Below are 15023 nucleotides of genomic sequence, written 5' to 3' on the forward strand. Positions count from 1 at the left end.
GGAAGAAAGATGGTTGGCATCATGAGAGAGAGAGAGATTTCACTTAGCAACAGCCAGTGTTCAAGATTGAAGTAAGGTCTTGGGCGTTTATAGTATTGCCATACTGTAAACATCCCACCACATACCATTGCAACCTACACAAAAGGGTACAAATCGGTTGAAGGATGGTACATTGAATATAAACTAACAATGTTGGTGTATGAGAAATGTAAACTTATATGCGTAAGAATCAGCTGAAGGACAGTGCATTTGACTGGAGACTACCAATAAGGCCAGGCCACTTTCAGTTTGATAAAGAGAATAGTGTATAAGAAAGAAGTGTTTGTGTTAAGTTGAGAGAAGAGAGAAGACTTTTTTGAGCCTACACTCAGAATTGCTGACAAAACTCCGCTTGTGAACTGCATTATACTCTGAAGTAGTTGTACTCTGCTTTTAGATTTTTTTTTAATGTTAAAGTAGGAAAAATAAAGTGATTGTAACCATAAGACTGAATTCTTTACTACTCAACAGAACAAGACTGTTAAAATACAACAAACGCTATTATCACCAGTTACTTGGGAGCTTCACAAAAACAAACCGAGGTGATATCCTCCAGTTTATCCTTTCTCCCTTCGTGGGAAACACCCAGCCTCAGTTAAGTATCTTTTTGTGATGGCGTGGTTGTGATCAGGAAATCATTGGCCTACATCTACATCCCATCACTCCATGAGCTAGCATGTTGGAGCTTTTAATGGCTGCACCACCACAATTACCAGTATTCTACATTTGTAAAATCTTCCAAACGGTTCTGACATCTGTAATCCCAAGAGCATTATTGATATTAGCTTCAATGTTTGTGTTTTCAGTCTGGTGAACCATTGCCCCATTGTAATGTAATTGGCAATAAAACAAAGTATAATATGCCGCCAGATTAATATGTTCTGATGAAAGGTCATCGATCTGAAACGTTGACTCTGTTTCTCTCTCCACAGATGCTGCCTGACCTGCTGAGTGTTTCTAGCATTTTCTGATTTTATTCCAAATAAAACTGGTGGAGCAACCTCTGAGCAGGTGCACGGCCCCTTTAAGGGGCTGCGTGGCCCAATCACAGAGGCCAGTCCCGGGCCGCACGGCGAAAATTCAAATACATGCTTATTTTTACTAAAAAATGCTGACATGCAAGAACTGGGTCAGAAACACTTATTGTCCATGCAAGGTGCGGTAGGCATGTACAAAAACTGAGATTTGAAATAGCCCGAAAGACCTATTAGACCCAAAATACAAAGGTATTAAAATTTCAACGCTCAGTACTCAAACCCAACTGCAAACAAAGTGATACCTACTACATGTAAAACTACTGAAATAGGCAAATGAATGAAGGAAATGCAGCAAAAATGACAATTGTTTGAAGGACAAGTATAAGCTTGACTTGAAACTCAGGTTTACATCAATCAGCTGATGTCACAAGAGATATTCTGATGTAATTTTTCAGTAGACAGCATCACTTGGAAATTTTCTCCCATAGTTTGGAGCGATACACTACTCATAGATGGAGGATAAACAAATGAAGAAGTTACATATCCTTCAAAACTGCTTGTGTTTTATTGCCATTAGGCTGCTGATGAACCAGGAAACAATTGCTAAGCAGGCATGCGCGCACACACACACACACGAGTAGATAGTCATTCCTCCATCTTCCGCGAACCTGGGTAACTTTAGACAATATATTAAAATTTTAGCAGGCACAAATTGCTTGGACTACTGTTCCCTTGTATAGTGAAGGGTTGATTAAAAATTAAGAAATGGTGGTAAAGAATCTTAACCTGACCACCACCAAGATGGTCTGAAAGCCCCATTGAGCACATCTAAGTGCAATAAAAAGCTGCAGGAAATTAAACCACCTTGGCAGTACTCAATGCACCACCCACCCCCTGCCCCACGCTTCACCCCTCTGGTTTCCTCCCCTTTGATAAATGTACTAACTTTGTGGCATCATAATTGTGAGGAAATTCATCCCTTAATTCTTGGGGAATGAAAGAAATGCATCACATGATATGGCACAGGCCTCTAAATAGATTGAAATCTTTGGTACTTCAATACATTATCACATATAAAATTATTAGAGACAGTTAAGAAGCTAGTGAAAATAGCTAGAATTAGATTATTTTTTAAAATATGATAGGAATATGTACCAGTGACATAAGATTCCATAAGAATATACTGCATATCTGACTTTGGCACGGATAGCATAGTATTCTTATTACAAAATTTAAATTAAGTAAGCAATGCATAAAAATCTTCCACTACTTGATGATAAATAATTCACCTAGCAAAGGAAAAGCTGGATATTTGGTAGCTACAAGTATTTATTTTGTACTGATAATAAATAAAACTCAAACATTTATCTGAGAAAAAAGTATAACCAAAGTTCAAAGTAAAAATATCCTATGAGAACATGATTATACGGGTGGTGTGTAATTAATAAAAAAAACTACTTAAACATACCATGCATCATAGGTTCAGCTAAATTTGGAACAGTTTAAATTATTTCACATCACCCCATTCCTGAGGCAAAATAGCCTTGTTCTCATTTGAGCACAAACAAAAATACATGGACCAAGCTATTATTTCAAAATACAACTTGGGTTTGCAAAATATTAAACTCAGAGCCGGCTGAATTATATAGCACAGTCTTGAAATATTACAATATCACGTCATCATAATGTTGCTGGGCAAAGGTAAATACAATAAGGGTGAATATGTTCCTTCACTGGAGCTGGCTTTAACATGTTCTGAGATTCTCGTTGCTGTGGTAACGGAGTCATGGATTCACTGTAGTTCAGTTGCTAAGGACAGGTTTGGAAACTGAAATCTTTTCTAAATGTATTTATAATGAGACACACAGAATCTGTGGAAAGAGAATAAGTGTGGTATGAAATCAACAATGGCATTAATCTCTTGGAAAAATCACTGACTTGGCAAGCGATACAAATGTGTTCAAAACATATCTGCTTGAAACAAACGTGTCCAGAAAATAGTTCAAGCTTGTGAATCATGAATTTAATCCCATAGGCTGCAATTTGTAAGCAGCATTGCACATTTTGTGATTTTTAGTAAAAGTGTAATTTAATTAGAGGCTTTAAAAATCTACTAAATTTATTTCTGCAGCATTATCTGTAGGTACTGAAAGGCTTGTTTCAGCACAGTCTTAATGTGAATATTAACAAATACATTTTCACAAAAGCTAACAAAATGTCAGATTAGAGTGGACCCGAGCACTTTCTGCATAATCATGCTTTTGAACTGGCAGCAATGCTGAAATCAGTTGACAGAGGATCCTGCTCATGTGGAATGTTTACACAATGCACAATAGTGTCGTGTGCACACAGCTGTACGTGACACAAACATTGCCCAGAAAAAGAGTCCATTAGCATATAAAACAACCCCAGCTTCAATCAGTTACAATCAGAAAAAGTGAAGAAGATGCAGCACGAAGTTCAAAGTATTTGATACAACAGAATACACAAGATCTGAAGAATTATTAAAAGCCAGTTGACAGCTGGAAAACAAGTAATCTGCATTTATGCTGCATTGATCTTTGAAACGTAACTAAAGGTGCTACAAAGAATATAAATAACTTAAACCCCGTAAAATTGATGGTCATATGTTTGTGGCAAACTGGGGTGGAAGCAAACTGCAGTTTAATTTAAGCCCAATTCTGTAAATAAATAAAATATGTAGATATATAATTTTTTTAAATCACCCATTACATTGCTAATGTACAAATAAAATTGTGTCTCTCTTCGTGTAACTGGCTCTCTGCTTGTCCGCTCTAACGCTTTCTGCCTTGCTCTCCCAGTCTTTCACTTTGTCTGCTTTTCTTGCCTCTGTCTCTCACTTTCTCTTGTTGAGGTCTCTTCATCTGTATTTTGTCAACGACTCCTCTCATGCCTTCCCTTTTTCCAAGTTTTTCCTTTCTCTTTTTTGTATATCTCTTATGTTCTCTGCGTGCCCCACACCCTTTATCTTTTTCTCTCTATGCTTTTCTTTCTCCTTATTTATGTTGCATACTCTATGTGCTTCTCACATGGTTTCTTTCACTTTTTTTCCCCCACATGTTTAGCACTTTTTTTTCCTGTACGTCCGTCACTCTTAACTTTTCCTCTCACTTTACACGGAGACCTGGAGTGAGAGTTGGCGCTCCAAACCTCTGAAACCGCAGAAACTTTCCTTTCTGAGAACTAAAAGGATAGGTTGTGTTTCATTTGGCTGCCTTTGCACACATGGGCAGCCCTAAATTGGGAGGGAACAGGAATTGGGAGCCTCAGCTTGCAGAGAACAGGGAAGCAAGTGGCTTGGCTGCAGGGTGGTGGTCTGGTCAGGAGAACAGGGACAGATTCCTGGTAACCACACGAGTGATAATGTTATAGCAACATAATTAGCATGGACCAATCACATCTGTGGAACATGGAGAACTATGGACAAGATCTTTTTATTTATCTAGATGCTATAAGATGGCATTGCAAAATTATGAAATGTTACATAATCAATAAATTAATAATTTCAATATTATAAATGCAGTCCAGGAGAGAACGGAACAAAAACTGGACCTACAATTGTGGAGTAGAGCAGAGTTTGTGCCGGAGCCTGGAAAGTGAACCACAGGCTAAGCCCAGACCTATAGAGTGAAGCCTAAGCTGGGCTCAAGAAGGAAAATTTAGGTTGAGCAGAGAAAGAATGCTAAGCTTTTGCATGTGACCACATTCAGAGGAAAGGAAAGATTCAATTCTTGCAAAGTAGAGAGGCCGAGTGGGCTGGGGCCTAGGCGTGCGGCCATCCTAGTCACAGAGTGGCTGAGTAGGTCAGGAAAAACACATTGAAAATAGCGAAGAGCACTAATAATAATTTAAAGGTAGGAAACTAAAAATAAAAAGTAAGGAATTTAAATAAAAGGAGAATAGATAAAAATGATAATATTGGCAGACAGTAAAAGTAAAAAAATGGCTATTGCTTATTCTTGTGGGATTGGTTGTCAGAATGAGATTGGAGTGGTGACTATGAAATCACATGGCTAGCATGGACCATCAGCAATGTTACTTTATAATGTTATATTCTTACAGGCATGTTTTTATATGTAGTGGGAATAGATTTGTGTCATGTGTCATGTCAGATTTAATAGATTATATTTGAAGGTTGTTACAACTGCAATAATACTTCACCATATTTTTCCACCAATGGGCCAAATGGGAGATTAGGGTTGAGTAGAGAAGAAAGGTTGGAAGGTCAGCACCTCAGCACGATAGGAACAGAGGGGAGATTCCAGTGTTGTTCATAGTTCTTGTCCATAGTTCTTCACATTTTCCTGACCTACTCAGCCACACTATGTGACTAGGATGGCCACACGCCTAGGCCCCAGCCCACTCGGCCTCTCTACTTTGCAAGAATTTAATCTTTCCTTTCCTCTGAATGTGGTCTTCACTTTAAAAAATGTTGAATGCCCATAGTACATTAAATCCCCAATAATTTAATCAATGGCTGAGAAGACATACATACTCAAGTACTTGCATGTATGTTATGAATGAACTTTAGCTCCCCTTGTTACAGCAACTACAACATGGTATGCTTAATTGCGACAGCTGAATAAAATACCTCCCTCAACATCCCAATAAGTTTTCCTGACAAATGTCACATAAAATACCTTAAACTTGGAAAAGATTTTAGAGTATTAAGCAGAAGGGAAATTAGCTTTGATACAGTGCAATTCGACTGCCATTCTAATTTTAGTACAGTTCTCAAGCACAAGTGCTACAGAACATAGTATTAGATTAAAGGAAGAGTCTTATAATGTTGCCAAAAAGAGTAGCAAGCCTGACGATTGGTACGATTTTAGAATTCAGCAAAGGATGACCAAGAAATTGATAAAGAAAGAGAATTGAGAATATGAGAGTAAACTTGCGAGAGACATAAAAACAGACTGTAAAAGCTTCTATAGGTATGTAAAAAGGGAAAGATTAGCGAAAGTAAATGTGGGTCCCTTAGAGGCAGAGACAAGAGACATTATAATGGGGAATAAGGAACTGGCAGAGACATTTAAAAAATACTTTGTATCTGTCTTCACTGTAGAAGACACAAAAACATTCTGGAAATAGCGTGGAACCAAGGGTCTAACGAGAATGAGGAACTTAAAGAAATTAGTATAAGTAAAGGAATAGTACTGGAGAAATTAATGGGACTAAAAGTTGACAAATCTCCTGGACCGGATGGCCTACATCCTAGGGTTTCAAAAGAGGTGGCTACAGAGATAGTGGATGCATTCGTTTTGATCTTCCAGAATTCCATAGATTCTACAACGGTCCCCGTGGATTGGAAGGTAGCAAACATAACACTGCTATTCAAGGAGGGGGAAGAGAGAAAAAAGGGACCAGTTAGCCTGACATCAGTAGTAGGGAAAATGCTAGAACCTATTATTAGGGGCATGGTAACAGGGCACTTAGAAAATCATAATATGAGTGGGCAGAGTCAACACGGATATATGAAAGGGAAATTGTGTTTGACAAATCTGTTAGAATGTTTTGAGGTTGTAGCTAGCAGGGTAGATAAGGGGGACCAGTGGATGTAGTGTATTTGGATTTTCAATAAGCATTCGATAAGGTGCCACACAAGAGGTTATTACACAAAATTAGGGCTCACGGGATTGGGGGCAATATACTAGCATGGATTGAGGATTGGTTAACGGACAGAAAAGAGAGTAGGAATAAACGGTTCATTTTTGGGATGGCAGGCTGTAACTAGTGGGGTACTGCAAGGATCAATGCTTGGGCCTCAGCTATTTACAATCTATATTACTGATTTAGATGAGGGGACTGAATGTAATGTATCAAAGCTTGCTGATGATACAAAGTTAGATGGGAAAGTAAGCTGTGAGGAGGACGCAAAGAGGCTGCAAAGGGATATAAACAGGTTAAGTGAGTGGGCAAAAACATGGCAGATGGAATATAATGTGGAGAAGTGTGAAATTATCCACTTTGGTAGGAAAAATAGAAAAGCAAAATATTTTTTTTAAATGGAAAGACTGGGAAATGTTGGTATTCAAAGGGACCTGGGTGGCCTTGTACACAAATCACAGAAGTTAACATGCAGGTGCAGCAAGAAAATAGGAAAGCAAATAGCATGTTGGCCTTTATTACAAAGGGATTGGTGTATAAGAGTAGGGAAGTCTTACTACAGTTGTATAGGGCCTTGGTGAGACCACACCTGGAGCACTGTGTAGAGTTTTGGTCTCCTTACCTAAGGAAGGATATATTTGTCTTAGAGGGATTGCAACAAACATTCACCAGACTGATTCCTGGGATGGGGGAATTATCCCATGAGGAGCAATTGAGTAGACAAGGCCTATATTCCCTAGAGTTTAGAAGAATGAGAGGTGATCTCATTGAAACATATAAAATTCTTACAGGGCTCGACAGAGTAGATGCAGGGAGGAGGTTTCCCCTGGCTTGGGGAATCTAGAACTAGGGGTCACAGTCTCAGGATAAGGGGTCGGCCATTTAGGACTGAGTGAGGAGAAATTTCTTCAAAGGGTTGTGAATCTTTGGAATTCTCTACCCGAGAGCTGTGGCTGCTCAGACTTTGAGTATATTCAAGACAGATAGATTGTTGGATACTAAGGGACTCAATGGATATAGAGATAGTGCGGGAAGGTGGAGTTGAGGTAGATCATCAGCCATGATCTTATTAAATGGCGGAGCAGGCTCAAAGGACAGGTGGAGCAGTCTTTGGCGGAGGCCTCAGGGGCTACAAAGCCCTGAGGGTGCAGGCCTAAAGCATCTCAGCATTCAGGGCAGGGATCTGAGCAGCCTGCCTCTACCTCTGCTGAAGCCACAGGGGTTGCACCACATGAAAGCAGTAGGAAGCGTAAGGCCAAGAAATTGTAATTCACCAAGGGTATGCACATGGGCGTTTGACAGAATGTTATGTTGTTAAGTTTCCTTTTTTATAATGCCGCATAAATTTATTGATTAGCACCACTTCCACGTCTTGCCCATTATTGCACCTCGAGTGCCAACTTGCCCTTTCACTTGTTTCATGACGAATGTCAGTACATGACAGGACCCATTGGGTGGATGTGCAATGGGTAGATGTGTGGTTGAAGGACTGTTTAGTGCAAAGAGATGGGGTGGGTGATGCTGATGGTAGGAGTGGGCCAGAGGATTTCATTTGTTATGCTTTCCTGTGTGAGTGAACACTAGCTGAATCTTTGTGCTATTAGGGCATCCCTGGCATTAATGTACGTGGCTAGTTTGGCGATGGGTGCCCCATCTTCATCCTCATCCTCCTCTATCTATTCCTCATCTGTAGATGAGTGATGAGCCCCTTCTTCCTCCTCTACCTGCAATTTTCTCTGCTGCACAATTTTGTGCAGGACGCAGCACACTGCTATCATTCAGAAAAACCCTCGCTGGCAAGTACTGTAGGGTACCTCCAGACCTATCTAGGTGCCTGAAGTGCATCTTCATCAGTCCGATTGCTTGCTCGATGGCACACCTTGTGACTCTCATCATAGCGCTCCTGCGCCTCATTGGTGGGGGTTCCTCACAGGTGTTATGAGCCAAGTTTGAAGCAGTTATCCTTTGTCTCGTAAGAGCCAGCCCTCAAGTCTCCTTCCTGGAACTAAAAGGTTGGCTGCCGCAGTATGAATGCATCATGACAACTCCCAGAGAATCTGCCACACACCTGTATGAACCTCTTCTTGTGGTTGCACACCAGCTGCACATTGATGGATGAATATCTCGTGTTTATAAATTTCCTGGTTGCTGTGGTGGTGCTCAGATTGGCATGTGTGTGCAGTTGATGGCACCCTGTACCTGGGGGAATCCAGCCAGAGATGCGAATCAGAGTGCCCGCTCATTCTGGCTATTGTCATCACACGGGAAGTTTATGTAACTCCCAGCCCTGGCAAACAATCCATCCATCACTTGCCTTATGCATTTATGTGCAGCTCACTGAGAGACCCTTGATACGTCTCCGGTAGCGCCGTGGAAGGAATCAGAGGCAAAAAGATTGAAGGTCGTGGTTGTTGTGTATGTACCTTTAAGAGAATAACTGGTCTCAGACGGCAGTGACCACCCCTGTATAAAAGGCGCTAGAGAGCCTCTGTTGTTTAGTTTCGTTTATGCCTTTCACCAGTAACGATCTGTTTGTTTTCTCTCCTGCTAGTCCGTGTCTCAATCATTCACGGACTTAACACTGGCGACGAGTTAGAAATGAACTTACCTGCAACTCAGCAGCAGCTCCGACGACGTTGTTGAAGGTTGGAGCCAGAAGAAAGAAGAAGAAAAAAAAAAAAAAATAGGCCATTGAAACTCGAGAAACGGGCGTCGACCGTCGATCATTGATTTCAAAACTTGCAGGAGAGACTGTCCAGAGCCAGGCTGGGTTCCTCGGTCCGTGGTTTCCCAGCTAATCGGGCTGGTGGCAGGTAGTGCGCTGATCCTTCCTGGGCTGCGGCGGGCTGAAGCTCGATCGGGTGGCTTTTCAACGGGGCCGGGCAGCGAGTCGGGAAGCAAGGAGAGAGAGGGTGGAGCATACATGGCGCGGCCGGTGTTTCGAAGCTGGGCAGCGTTCGGACCTCAGAAGAGGGAGGGAAGTGTCCCAGAGGGTCCGCTCCACGGCAGCAAGATAATAAAAGAAAACAAATTAATATTTAACGCGCAGGAAACCGTGGAAAGCAGCGCTAACAACAGCGGGGAAGACGACATTTTGTTAAATCGGGGAAGAAGGCAAAGCGCGGGAGGCACCATTTTAGATTTGCAAGATGCCGAAGACTGGCTGTATCACTGCTTTTGATAATACATTAGAGGACTGGACCACGTATGTGGAAAGAGTCGAGGTATATTTCGAGGCAAATGAAATAGCGGAGGGGAAAAAGGCATCAATATTGCTAAACTTAATGGGCGCTAGAACGTACGGCCTATTGCGGGATCTGATTACTCCAGCCAAACCGAAGGCGAAGAGTTTTAACGAAATTGGTGCTGTTCTACAGGAGCACTTAAACCCTGCACTGCTGTTAATAGCAGAAAGATTTAAATTCCACAGGAGAACTCAGCACAAAGATGAGAGCAATGCTGAGTATCTTACGGAACTACGCAAGCTATCAAAGCACTGCCAGTTTGGAGCAGGACTGGCAGATACCCTACGGGACAAATTTGTCTGTGGACTCCTGAGTGAAGGAACACAGAAGAAGTTACTCGCAGAAAAAGAGCTGACGCTAGATAAGGCTTTCAGCGTGACAGTATCGTATGAAGCAGCAGCCAGGGGAGCTGCAGAAATTCAACAAAAACCACAGGAATACGGCACCCACGAAATGACACGGGGATCTGCAAAATGTTATCGCTGCGGCAGAACTAACCATGACCAGAAGGACTGCTGGTCCAAAGACAAAATATGCAGACAATGCGGGAAGATTGGACACATTCCACGAGTTTGTAGGTCTGGGAAGAAGGCCAGCGACAACAAAAAGGCTACTAAGGAACCGTACAAGAAAGTACAAAAGATGACGGACAGTAGTTCCGAAGACCAGATGAGCGATAGTGAATCCGAGAACAGGAGATTAAGCTGTCTCAAACTTCACAATGTAATCGCAAAAGAGGATCACCGAACCATTTGGGTCACCCTCACGATAGCAGGGTCCCAAGTTAAAATGGAATTGGATACAGGATCAGCGCTAACCGTCATGAATCGACGAGACTATGAGCGGCTATTCTCACACATACCCTTGAGAGAGACATCCATCGTCTTGACGACGTATACGGGGCAAAAAGTATACCCCAGAGGAAAAATAAGGGTGCCTGTCGAATACAATGGCAAGAAAATACGGAAATTGTATCTCTACATACTGCCAAATGGTGGACCACCGTTATTGGGACGGGAATGGATCAGGAAGATAAACTTAGATTGGCATTCCATTCATGCAATGACGGTGGACGGTAAAAAAGATGACGACGTCACTCCTGGACGATTGTCAACAATCTTAGCTAACGCCAAAGATGTATTTCAACAAGAACTGGGCACGCTTAAAGGCATAACCGCCTCGTTAAAAATAGAAGAGAATGCAGTTCCCAAGTTTTTCAAAGCGAGACCGGTACCATATGCAATTCGTCCAGCCGTCGAGGCAGAGCTGGAGAATCTGGAGAAGGCGGGCATGTTGTCTAAGGTCGACTGGAGCGAGTGGGCGACACCCATCGTTCCTGTCATGAAGAAAACGTTAAGCAATAAGTCCGGAGAGCCAAGGAAGATTCGCATCTGTGGGGATTTCAAGGTGACGGTGAACCCTGTCCTTCACACAGTACAATATCCTCTTCCAAGGATAGAAGACATCTTCGCCTCACTGTCTGGAGGGAAGCGTTTTACAAAAATTGACCTAGCACAAGCATATTTGCAGATGGAGGTTGAAGAGTCCTCTAGGAAGTATCTCACGATAAACACTCACAAAGGTCTTTACCAGTATCATCGATTGGTATTCGGAGTAGCATCGGCTCCGGCGATATGGCAAAGAGCGATGGAACAAGTCCTGCAAGGGATTCCGGGGACTCAGTGTTACTTGGACGACATCCTAGTGACAGGTGAAGATGACAGTGAACACCTTAACAACCTAGAACAGGTGCTCACTAGACTACGGGAACATGGGCAGCGAGCCAACCGCCCCAAGTGCAAATTTTTTAAGAAACAGATATCGTATTGTGGCCACGTGATTGATGAAGAGGGGTTACATAAGTCCCCTGACAAAATTGAAGCGGTTGTTAAGGCCCCAGCGCCTGAAAATGTGTCGCAACTGAGGTCATTCCTCGGGTTGGTGAATTACTATCATAAGTTTTTGCCGAATTTGTTGACAATTCTGCACCCACTGAACGCCCTGCTACGAACGGGGGTAGCATGGAAATGGAGCGATGATTGTAAACGTGCTTTTCAGAAGAGTAAGGACTTAATCACTTCGAAGGAAGTATTGGCTCACTACAACCCAGCACTGCCAATCAGGCTGGTGTGTGATGCGTCTCCCTACGGCATTGGGGCGGTACTGTCACATAAATTCCTTGATGGTTTGGAGAGGCCGATAGCTTTTGCGTCACGCTCGTTAACTTCTGCCGAGCGTAACTACGCCCAGATTGACAGAGAGGCCCTCAGCCTAGTGTGGGGGGTGAAGAAGTTCAATCACTATCTGCACGGTCAAAAATTTACTCTACTAACCGATCATCAACCTCTTGTCTCCATTTTCAACCCTCAGAAGGGCGTACTGATAATGACAGCACAACGGCTGCAGAGATGGTTCCTTTTCCTAGGGGCACACCAATATGACATCGAGTACAAAGGAACTAAACAGCATGGAAATGCTGATGGATTGTCACGTCTACCGTTGCCGACGGTGGAAGAAGAAGACCTTGCAGTGGATCCAATGGAGTTATTCCACTCGACCATAGTCGAATGTCTCCCTGTGACGAATGCAAACATAGAAAAGGAAACACGGAATGACCCGACACTATCACGGGTCTATGATTTAACGGTGAAGGGATTGCCAGCACATGGCGAACCACTGCTGCCAGCATTCTCGCCGAGAAGAGAACAGCTGTCAGTGTGCAGAGGAACCTTGATGTGTGGATCCAGAGTAGTAATTCCACCTAAGTTGACGGATAGAGTGCTCAATGAGCTTCATGAGGGTCATCTGGGTGGGGTAAAAATGAAGAGCTTAGCCAGAGCGTTTGTGTGGTGGCCGGGAATCGATAGAGAAATCGAAGAGATGACCAAGAGCTGTGCAGGATGCCAGAAGGTCCAAAATGCCCCACCACAAGCTCCTCTGCATCCATGGGAGTGGCCCTCATCTCCATGGCAAAGGGTGCACATTGATTTTGCTGGTCCCTTCATGGACTCGATGTTTTTAATTGCGGTGGATGCACATTCAAAGTGGCCAGAGGTAATAAAAATGTCCTCAACCACCACGGAAAAAACTATCACAGTTTTACGAACCATATTCGCCAGGAATGGGCTGCCTGAACAGATTTGCTCTGACAATGGACCACAGTTTGTGTCTGAAGAGTTCCGGAGGTTCTTAAAGAACAATGGTGTTAAGCATTACACATCAGCCCCATATCATCCAGCCACTAATGGATTGGCCGAGAGGTTTGTCCAAACATTCAAGAAGGCTATCAAGGCAATGTGTAATGAAGATATATCCCTACAACACAAGGTGGACAACACATGCGGTTACCAACCAAACTCCAGCCATGATGTTCTTCAATCGAAGGCTACGATGCCGCTTGGATTTGGTTAAGCCAAACGTCCGAAGAGATGTGGAGAACAGGCAGTTTCAGAATATGAATGAAAGGCCGACCAGGAGTTTTAAGATAGGTCAACCAGTTTTGGCCCGGGACTACCGCACTGAGAAATGGCAGCCAGGAACGATTTGTACACGACAAGGACCTCTCATGTATACCGTGGACGTTGGGGAGAGCATTGTAAGACGCCATGCTGACCAGATTTTAGAGTCACTGGAAAACGTCAACTCCACACCGCGATCTGATACACCTGGTAATGAAATCGACGTTCCAATTGCAGCTACCGCAGAACCGGTAATATTGGAAGCAGATGAACCAAACAACGACATTGATTCCGACTCAACATTGCCAGAAGAAGCTGGTACCCCAAAGAGACGTTATCCAGACAGAATCAGGAAGCCTCCTCAAAGACTGAACTTATAATTGCTTAAACTTAACCAATGTATCTAGCAACAGTAATTGTGATTGTAATTCGTTATCATTAGTTGTTAAATGAATGTTATGTACTGTTTATCTAAAAGGGGAGGAATTGTTGTGTATGTGCCTTTAAGAGAATAACTGGTCTCAGACTGCAGTACCGGCAGTGACCACCCCTGTATAAAAGGTGCTAGAGAGCCTCTGTTGTTTAGTTTAGTTTATGCCTTTCACCAGTAAAGATCTGTTTGTTTTCTCTCCTGCTAGTCCGTGTCTCAATCATTCACGGACTTAACAGTGGTGACCTTCACAGCCACTGGTAGTGCATGGCCACCAGGTCCAGCAGGCAGCAGATGTCTGCCACTACCTGACATGACAACTTCAGCCTGTGGAAGCACTGCTTTTCCGAGAAGTCAAGGAAGCTGAGCCTCTGTCTGTAAACTCTGACGTGGGGTAGTGCCGCCTGTGACCTCGGCCCATCTCCTGTGCACCTCCCTCCTGTGCACCACCTGATCCTATCACAGCCGTCATCGCTGCCATGGATGATGATGGTCTTCCTCTTCTGATGTGCTGTCAAACACATCCAACGCACCTCCCATCTTGATCTCGTCAGTTTGAAAGCCTCCAAAGTTTAGAAAAAGCTGTATCCACACAAAAACTCTCTGCCAAACATTTGCCAGAGGGAACTGAGACACCAGCCTGTAATCAGTGAGCTTTTATTCAGATGGGGCAATAACAAGTTTAATTACCCACCTAAACTGCGGCTCAATCTCACCTCCGTTTCACTGGTTAATTTCCCGAGCCCCGGGAAACCCGTGCTGGACAGGTTAAATTTAAAGCAAAGTAAAATTCAATTGAAAAATATCTCATTAATGTCTCCTAAAGACAATAAAGCTCAGTCTCTTTATTTTTAAACTTCCTTTTATATATTTTTCTTACTCTTTGTAGAATACTTTGGGATGTTTCCTTATGATAAGGCTCTACACAACCACACGCTATTGTTGTTAAGTGGTTTTCTGAAAGGCTGCAGCTACATGATTAAACTGCTTCAATAATGTGTTCAAATTTCAGTATAAAGCACACCACTAGTCTCAGGTTTTTGCCTCAGTTGCAAACAGCTCATTCTAATTCTTGAAAAAGCATACTGCACCCAAGTGCTGACACCATCAGACAGATACAATCAGTAAGGGGATTATGGCATTTTAAATGTCTGAAGTGGAATGCTGTCGTGTGAAAGTGCTAAAGTTCAGGATTTTTACATTTTCTACATAAATAATTAACCAAATTCAGCTATATTAAAAATGC

At 42.7% G+C, this 15023-nt stretch overlaps 1 protein-coding gene across 2 annotated transcripts in view; it reads right to left on the reverse strand.

The window, feature by feature from the left end:
- Nucleotides 1-15023, reverse strand: part of hectd2 (HECT domain containing 2) — a 206144-nt gene that overhangs the window by 165135 nt on the left and 25986 nt on the right. The gene's annotated exons all lie outside the window — the stretch shown is intronic.

This window comes from Somniosus microcephalus, chromosome 8 (genome assembly GCF_052327205.1).
Source record: "Somniosus microcephalus isolate GS21.2 chromosome 8, FLI_Smic_1.0, whole genome shotgun sequence".
Classification (NCBI taxonomy): Eukaryota; Metazoa; Chordata; class Chondrichthyes; order Squaliformes; family Somniosidae; genus Somniosus; species Somniosus microcephalus.